Source organism: Rhinoderma darwinii, unplaced genomic scaffold (genome assembly GCF_050947455.1).
Source record: "Rhinoderma darwinii isolate aRhiDar2 unplaced genomic scaffold, aRhiDar2.hap1 Scaffold_926, whole genome shotgun sequence".
NCBI lineage: Eukaryota > Metazoa > Chordata > Amphibia > Anura > Rhinodermatidae > Rhinoderma > Rhinoderma darwinii.
In genome coordinates, this window is record NW_027464499.1 from 122,501 (window position 1) to 132,299 (window position 9,799).

A 9,799-nucleotide genomic window follows, 5' to 3' on the forward strand; every position below is an offset into this window, starting at 1 on the left:
GTCACCAAGCTGGCCGAGCTCCTGCAACTGCTGGTCGGCCTGGGACTCCAGAAAGAATGCGCCAAAGTTATTTCGTGGAAGTTCAGGTGCAGCGGACCGACCAGCGAACGAGGCCGACCGGGACTTCCAGGAGACACCATGAGAGGGCCGGTGCCTATCGCTCACACCCTGGAAGTCACTCTCGGCCACGAACGGTTAGGACTTCCCGTTAGGAAGAACCGTAGGGACTTGGAACACGAAACCAAAATGCCCTCTCACAGGATTTCAGGTGAAGGAGATATTCGCACCCCTAAAAGTGTCACCACCTCAAATACACCGGGGTAAGGTGCCAAAGTGCCCGGGCTCCTGGAACTGCTGCCCGGCTGAAGCCCAAAATAAAAACCTCATAGGGTTTTTCCTCCAAAACGTCAATGAAGACCGATCTGCGAGCGAGGCCGACGGGGACTTCCAGGAGGCCGGCATGACGTGCCACTACATACCGGTCACACCATGGAAGTCCTTCTCGGGTTGGAACAGGTGCAGCTCCCGCTAGAACGTGCAGCACGTCCTCCTTCAAGGTACTCGGGTTGGAGTCGCCAAGCTGGCCGAGCTCCTGCAACTGCTGGTCGGCCTGGGACTTCAGAAAGAATGCACCAAAGTTCTTTCATGGAAAGTCAGGTGCAGCGGACCGACCAGCGAACGAGGCCGACGGGGACTTCCAGGAGGCCAGCATGACGTGCCACTACATACCGGTCACACCATGGAAGTCCTTCTCGGGTTGGAACAGGTGCAGCTCCCGCTAGAACGTGCAGCACGTCCTCCTTCACGGTACTCGGTTGGAGTCGCCAACGTGGCCGAGCTCCTGCAACTGCTGGTCGGCCTGGGACTCCAGAAAGAATGCACCAAAGTTCTTTCGTGGAAGTTCAGGTGCAGCGGACCGACCAGGGAGCAAGGCCGATGGGGACTTCCAGGAGGCCGGCATGAGGGGGCCGGTGCCTACCCCTCACTCCCTGGAAGTCCTTCTCGGCCACAAACGGTTAGGACTTCCCGCTAGGAAGAACCGTTAGGACTTGGAACGCGGAGCAGAAATGCCCTCTCACAGGATTTCAGGTGAAGGAGATATTCACACCCCTAAAAGTGTCACCACCTCAAATACACCGGGGTAAGGTGCCAAAGTACCCGGGCTCCTGGAACTGCTGCCCGGCTGAAGCCCAAAATAAAAACCTCATAGGGTTTTTCCTCCAAAACGTCAATGAAGACAGACCTGCGAGCGAAGCCGACGGGGACTTCCAGGAGGCCGGCATGACGTGCCACTACATACCGGTCAGACCATGGAAGTCCTTCTCGGGTTGGAACAGGTGCAGCTCCCGCTAGAACGTGCAGCACGTCCTCCTTCAAGGTACTCGGGTTGGAGTCGCCAAGCTGGCCGAGCTCCTGCAACTGCTGGTCGGCCTGGGACTTCAGAAAGAATGCACCAAAGTTCTTTCATGGAAAGTCAGGTGCAGCGGACCGACCAGCGAACGAGGCCGACGGGGACTTCCAGGAGGCCGGCATGACGTGCCACTACATACCGGTCACACCATGGAAGCCCTTCTCGGGTTGAACCAGGTATAGCTCCCGCTAGAACGTGCAGCACATCCTCCTTCACAGTACTCGGTTGAACTCACCACCGTGGCCGAGCTCCTGCAACTGCTGGTCGGCCTGGGACTCCAGAAAGAATGTACCAAAGTTCTTTCGTGAAAGTTCAGGTGCAGCGGACCGACCAACGAGCAAGGCCGATGGGGACTTCCAGGAGGCCGGCATGACGTGCCACTACATACCGGTCACTCCCTGGAAGTCCTTCTCGGCCACGAACGGTTAGGACTTCCCGCTAGGAAGAACCGTTAGGACTTGGAACGCGGAGCAGAAATGCCCTCTCACAGGATTTCAGGTGAAGGAGATATTCACACCCCTAAAAGTGTCACCACCTCAAATACACCGGGGTAAGGTGCCAAAGTACCCGGGCTCCTGGAACTGCTGCCCGGCTGAAGCCCAAAATAAAAACCTCATAGGGTTTTTCCTCCAAAACGTCAATGAAGACAGACCTGCGAGCGAGGCCGACGGGGACTTCCAGGAGGCCGGCATGACGTGCCACTACATACCGGTCACACCATGGAAGTCCTTCTCGGGTTGAACCAGGTACAGCTCCCGCTAGAACGTGTAGCACGTCCTCCTTCACAGTACTCGGTTGGACTCAACACCGTGGCCGAGCTCCTGCAACTGCTGGTCGGCCTGGGACTTCAGAAAGAATGCACCACAGTTCTTTCATGGAAAGTCAGGTGCAGCGGACCGACCAGCGAACGAGGCCGACGGGGACTTCCAGGAGGCCGGCATGACGTGCCACTACATACCGGTCACACCATGGAAGTCCTTCTCGGGTTGAACCAGGTATAGCTCCCGCTAGAACGTGCAGCACGTCCTCCTTCACAGTACTCGGTTGAACTCACCACCGTGGCCGAGCTCCTGCAACTGCTGGTCGGCCTGGGACTCCAGAAAGAATGTACCAAAGTTCTTTCGTGGAAGTTCAGGTGCAGCGGACCGACCAGGGAGCAAGGCCGATGGGGACTTCCAGGAGGCCGGCATGACGTGCCACTACATACCGGTCACTCCCTGGAAGTCCTTCTCGGCCACGAACGGTTAGGACTTCCCGCTAGGAAGAACCGTTAGGACTTGGAACGCGGAGCAGAAATGCCCTCTCACAGGATTTCAGGTGAAGGAGATATTCACACCCCTAAAAAGTGTCACCACCTCAAATACACCGGGGTAAGGTGCCAAAGTACCCGGGCTCCTGGAACTGCTGCCCCGGCTGAAGCCCAAATAAAAACCTCATAGGGTTTTTCCTCCAAAACGTCAATGAAGACAGACCTGCGAGCGAGGCCGACGGGGACTTCCAGGAGGCCGGCATGACGTGCCACTACATACCGGTCACACCATGGAAGTCCTTCTCGGGTTGAACCAGGTACAGCTCCCGCTAGAACGTGTAGCACGTCCTCCTTCACAGTACTCGGTTGGACTCAACACCGTGGCCGAGCTCCTGCAACTGCTGGTCGGCCTGGGACTTCAGAAAGAATGCACCACAGTTCTTTCATGGAAAGTCAGGTGCAGCGGACCGACCAGCGAACGAGGCCGACGGGGACTTCCAGGAGGCCGGCATGACGTGCCACTACATACCGGTCACACCATGGAAGTCCTTCTCGGGTTGAACCAGGTACAGCTCCCGCTAGAACGTGTAGCACGTCCTCCTTCACAGTACTCGGTTGGACTCAACACCGTGGCCGAGCTCCTGCAACTGCTGGTCGGCCTGGGACTTCAGAAAGAATGCACCACAGTTCTTTCATGGAAAGTCAGGTGCAGCGGACCGACCAGCGAACGAGGCCGACGGGGACTTCCAGGAGGCCGGCATGACGTGCCACTACATACCGGTCACACCATGGAAGTCCTTCTCGGGTTGAACCAGGTATAGCTCCCGCTAGAACGTGCAGCACGTCCTCCTTCACAGTACTCGGTTGAACTCACCACCGTGGCCGAGCTCCTGCAACTGCTGGTCGGCCTGGGACTCCAGAAAGAATGTACAAAGTTCTTTCGTGGAAGTTCAGGTGCAGCGGACCGACCAGGGAGCAAGGCCGATGGGGACTTCCAGGAGGCCGGCATGACGTGCCACTACATACCGGTCACTCCTGGAAGTCCTTCTCGGCCACGAACGGTTAGGACTTCCCGCTAGGAAGAACCGTTAGGACTTGGAACGCGGAGCAGAAATGCCCTCTCACAGGATTTCAGGTGAAGGAGATATTCACACCCCTAAAAAGTGTCACCACCTCAAATACACCGGGGTAAGGTGCCAAAGTACCCGGGCTCCTGGAACTGCTGCCCGGCTGAAGCCCAAAATAAAAACCTCATAGGGTTTTTCCTCCAAAACGTCAATGAAGACAGACCTGCGAGCGAGGCCGACGGGGACTTCCAGGAGGCCGCATGACGTGCCACTACATACCGGTCACACCATGGAAGTCCTTCTCGGGTTGAACCAGGTACAGCTCCCGCTAGAACGTGTAGCACGTCCTCCTTCACAGTACTCGGTTGGACTCAACACCGTGGCCGAGCTCCTGCAACTGCTGGTCGGCCTGGGACTTCAGAAAGAATGCACCACAGTTCTTTCATGGAAAGTCAGGTGCAGCGGACCGACCAGCGAACGAGGCCGACGGGGACTTCCAGGAGGCCGGCATGACGTGCCACTACATACCGGTCACACCATGGAAGTCCTTCTCGGGTTGAACCAGGTACAGCTCCCGCTAGAACGTGTAGCACGTCCTCCTTCACAGTACTCGGTTGGACTCAACACCGTGGCCGAGCTCCTGCAACTGCTGGTCGGCCTGGGACTTCAGAAAGAATGCACCACAGTTCTTTCATGGAAAGTCAGGTGCAGCGGACCGACCAGCGAACGAGGCCGACGGGGACTTCCAGGAGGCCGGCATGACGTGCCACTACATACCGGTCACACCATGGAAGTCCTTCTCGGGTTGAACCAGGTATAGCTTCCCGCTAGAACGTGCAGCACGTCCTCCTTCACAGTACTCGGTTGAACTCACCACCGTGGCCGAGCTCCTGCAACTGCTGGTCGGCCTGGGACTCCAGAAAGAATGTACCAAAGTTCTTTCGTGGAAGTTCAGGTGCAGCGGACCGACCAGGGAGCAAGGCCGATGGGGACTTCCAGGAGGCCGGCATGACGTGCCACTACATACCGGTCACTCCCTGGAAGTCCTTCTCGGCCACGAACGGTTAGGACTTCCCGCTAGGAAGAACCGTTAGGACTTGGAACGCGGAGCAGAAATGCCCTCTCACAGGATTTCAGGTGAAGGAGATATTCACACCCCTAAAAGTGTCACCACCTCAAATACACCGGGGTAAGGTGCCAAAGTACCCGGGCTCCTGGAACTGCTGCCCGGCTGAAGCCCAAAATAAAAACCTCATAGGGTTTTTCCTCCAAAACGTCAATGAAGACAGACCTGCGAGCGAGGCCGACGGGGACTTCCAGGAGGCCGGCATGACGTGCCACTACATACCGGTCACACCATGGAAGTCATTCTCGGGTTGAACCAGGTACAGCTCCCGCTAGAACGTGTAGCACGTCCTCCTTCACAGTACTCGGTTGGACTCACCACCGTGGCCGAGCTCCTGCAACTGCTGGTCGGCCTGGGACTTCAGAAAGAATGCACCACAGTTCTTTCATGGAAAGTCAGGTGCAGCGGACCGACCAGCGAACGAGGCCGACGGGGACTTCCAGGAGGCCGGCATGACGTGCCACTACATACCGGTGACACCATGGAAGTCCTTCTCGGTTTGAACCAGGTGCAGCTCCTGCTAGAACGTGCAGCACGTCCTCCTTCAAGGTGTTCGGTTGGAGCCGCCAAGGTGGCCGAGCTCCTGCAACTGCTGGTCGGCCTGGGACTCCAGAAAGAATGCATCAAAGTTCTTTCGTGGAAGTTCAGGTGCAGCGGACCGACCAGCGAGCGAGGACGACGGGGACTTCCAGGAGGCCGGCATGACGTGCCACTACATACCGGTCACACCATGGAAGTCCTTCTCGGGTTGGACCAGGTGCAGCTCCCGCAAGAACGTGCAGCACGTCCTCCTTCACGGTACTCGGTTGGAGTCACAGAGCTGGCCGAGCTCCTGCAACTGCTGGTCGGCCTGGGACTCCAGAAAGAATGCACCAAACTTCTTTCATGGAAGTTAAGGTGCAGCGGACCGACCAGCGAACGAGGCCGACGGGGACTTCCAGGAGGCACCGTGAGAGGGCAGGCCGGTACCTATTGCTCAAACCCTGGAAGTCACTCTCGGCCAGGAACGGTTAGGACTTCCCGCTAGGAAGAACCAACCGTTGGGACTTGGAACTCAAAACCTAGATGCCCTCTCACAGGATTTCAGGTGAAGGAGATATTCACACCCCTAAAAGTGTCACCACCTCAAATACACCGGGGTAAGGTGCCAAAGTACCCGGGCTCATGGAACTGCTGCCCGGCTGAGGCCCAAAATAAAACCTCATAGGGTTTTTTCTCCAAAACGTCAATGAAGACAGACCTGCGAGCGAGGCCGACGGGGACTTCCAGGAGGACGGCAGGAGGTGCCACTACCTACCGGTCACACCATGGAAGTCCTTCTCGGCTTGGAACGGGAGCAGCTCCCGTTTGTACTTCCTCGTTCACGGCTTTCGGTAGGAGTTGCCGAGGTGGCCGAGCTCCTGCAACTGCAGGTCGGCTTGGGACTTCATAAAATACCATAAAAAAAAAAAGTGTTTTTTTATTATGAAGGTAAAACTCACAGCGGGACCGAGCCGTGAGCCAGGCCGACGGGGACTTCCAGGAGGACGGCAGGAGGTGCCACTACCTACCGGTCACACCATGGAAGTCCTTCTCGGCTTGGAACGGGAGCAGCTCCCGTTTGTACTTCCTCGTTCACGGCTTTCGGTAGGAGTTGCCGAGGTGGCCTTGCTCGTGCAACTGCAGGTGGGCTTGGGGCTTCAGGAAATAACATAAAAAAAAAAAAATATTTTTTTATTAAGAAGGTAAAAAAACACCGGATCCGACCAGCGAGCGAGGCCGACGGGGACATCCAGGGCAGCGGCGTGAGAGGGCGGCTTGGTGCCGCTATCGCCGTGGAAGCAGCATTCGGCCTAAGCCGGGAACGCCTCCCGCCCTCCTCTCGTCCTGGAAGTGTTGGACTTGGGAGGCGGAGCAAGTTCTCCCTCTCACAGTATTTCAGGCGTAGGAGATGTTCACACCCCTAAAAGTGTCACCTCGCCAATTACACCGGTGGGAGGTGCCAAAATGCCCGGCCTCCTGGAACTGCTGCTTGGCTGAAGGCCAAAATAAAAACCTCATAGGGTTTTTCCTCCAAAACGTGAATGAAGACAGACACGCGAGCCAGGCCGAGGGGGAGTTCCAGGAGGTCGGCATGAGGTGGCCGCACCTACCGCTTGAGCCCTGGAAGTCCGTCGCGGACCGGAAGTGCATGTCGGGCGGGTGAACTACGGGACTCGCCGCGGGCGCTGTGGAGCTCCCACAAGGAAGCTGCCGGCATCCACAAGCTCCCACGGGGCCCCTCTATCCCCCCACGGGTGCAGAAGGCAGGCACACCGCCGCTAATAGGCGGAGCTGGCTCCCGGCCGCTGTCATGCATCACTCGCGGACCGGAAGTGCTTGTCAGCCGGGTGGACACGGCGGGACTCGCCGCGGGTGCTGTGGAACTCGTACAGGGCTGCCCCCGGGCTGGCACAGCTTCCACAAGGCTCCTCTATCCCCCCACGGGTGCAATAGGCAGGCACACGCCGCACACGCCGCTCGTACACGGAGATGGCTCCCGGCCGCTTTCGGTAGGAGTCACCGAGGTGGCCTTGCTCGTGCAAATGCAGGGGGGCTTGGGGCTTCGGAAAATACCATAAAAAAAAAAAGTTTTTTTATTAAGAAGGTAAAAAAAAAAACAGCGGGACCGACCCGCGAGCTAGGCCGACGGGGACTTCCAGGAGGTCGGCATGAGGTGGAGGCTCCTACCGCTCTTGCCCTGGAAGTCCGCAGAGGACCGCGGGCGCTGTGGAGCTCCCACAAGGAAGCTGCTGGCATCCAGCAGCTCCCACGGGGCCCCTCTATCCCCCCACGGGTGCAGAAGGCAGGCACACCGCCGCTGATAGGCGGAGCTGGCTCCCGGCCGCTGTCATGCATCACTCGCGGACCGGAAGTGCTTTGCAGCCGGGTGGACACGACGGGACTCGCCGCGGGCGCTGTGGAGCTCCCACAAGGAAGCTGCCGGCATCCACAAGCTCCCACGGGGCCCCTCTATCCCCCCACGGGTGCAGAAGGCAGGCACACGCCGCTGATAGGCGGAGCTGGCTCCCGGCCGCTGTCATGCATCACTCGCGGACCGGAAGTGCTTGTCAGCCGGGTGGACACGGCGGGACTCGCCGCGGGTGCTGTGGAGCTCGTACAGGGCTGCCCCCCGGCTGGCACAGCTTCCACAAGGCTCCTCTATCCCCCCACGGGTGCAATAGGCAGGCACACGCCGCACACGCCGCTCGTACACGGAGATGGCTCCCGGCCGCTTTCGGTAGGAGTCACCGAGGTGGCCTTGCTCGTGCAAATGCAGGTGGGCTTGGGGCTTCGGAAAATACCATAAAAAAAAAAGTTTTTTTATTAAGAAGGTAAAAAAAACCACAGCGGGACCGACCCGCGAGCTAGGCCGACGGGGACTTCCAGGAGGTCGGCATGAGGTGGAGGCTCCTACCGCTCTTGCCCTGGAAGTCCGCAGAGGACCGCGGGCGCTGTGGAGCTCCCACAAGGAAGCTGCCGGCATGCAGCAGCTCCCACGGGGCCCCTCTATCCCCCCACGGGTGCAGAAGGCAGGCACACCGCCGCTGATAGGCGGAGCTGGCTCCCGGCCGCTGTCATGCATCACTCGCGGACCGGAAGTGCTTGGCAGCCGGGTGGACACGACGGGACTCGCCGCGGGCGCTGTGGAGCTCCCACAAGGAAGCTGCCGGCATCCACAAGCTCCCACGGGGCCCCTCTATCCCCCCACGGGTGCAGAAGGCAGGCACACCGCCGCTGATAGGCGGAGCTGGCTCCCGGCCGCTGTCATGCATCACTCGCGGACCGGAAGTGCTTGGCAGCCGGGTGGACACGGCGGGACTCGCCGCGGGTGCTGTGGAGCTCGTACAGGGCTGCCCCCGGGCTGGCACAGCTTCCCCATGGCTCCTCTATCCCCCCACGGGTGCAATAGGCAGGCACACGCCGCACACGCCGCTCGTACACGGAGATGACTCCCGGCCGCTTTCGGTAGGAGTCACCGAGGTGTCCTTGCTCGTGCAACTGCAGGTGGGCTTGAGGCTTCCGAAAGTACCATAAAAAAAAAAAGATTTTTTTATTAAGAAGGTAAAAAAAAAACAGCGGGACCGACCCGCGAGCTAAGCCGACGGGGACTTCCAGGAGGTCGGCATGAGGTGGCCGCTCATACCGCTCTTGCCCTGGAAGTCCGCAGAGGACCGCGGGCGCTGTGGAGCTCCCACAAGGAAGCTGCCGGCATGCAGCAGCTCCCACGGGGCCCCTCTATCCCCCCACGGGTGCAGAAGGCAGGCACACCGCCGCTGATAGGCGGAGCTGGCTCCCGGCCGCTGTCATGCATCACTCGCGGACCGGAAGTGCTTGGCAGCCGGGTGGACACGACGGGACTCGCCGCGGGCGCTGTGGAGCTCCCACAAGGAAGCTGCCGGCATCCACAAGCTCCCACGGGGCCCCTCTATCCCCCCACGGGTGCAGAAGGCAGGCACACCGCCGCTGATAGGCGGAGCTGGCTCCCGGCCGCTGTCATGCATCACTCGCGGACCGGAAGTGCTTGGCAGCCGGGTGGACACGGCGGGACTCGCCGCGGGTGCTGTGGAGCTCGTACAGGGCTGCCCCCGGGCTGGCACAGCTTCCCCATGGCTCCTCTATCCCCCACGGGTGCAATAGGCAGGCACACGCCGCACACGCCGCTCGTACACGGAGATGACTCCCGGCCGCTTTCGGTAGGAGTCACCGAGGTGTCCTTGCTCGTGCAACTGCAGGTGGGCTTGAGGCTTCCGAAAGTACCATAAAAAAAAAAAGATTTTTTTATTAAGAAGGTAAAAAAAAAAACAGCGGGACCGACCCGCGAGCTAAGCCGACGGGGACTTCCAGGAGGTCGGCATGAGGTGGCCGCTCATACCGCTCTTGCCCTGGAAGTCCGCCGAGGACCGCGGGCGCTGTGGAGCTCCCAC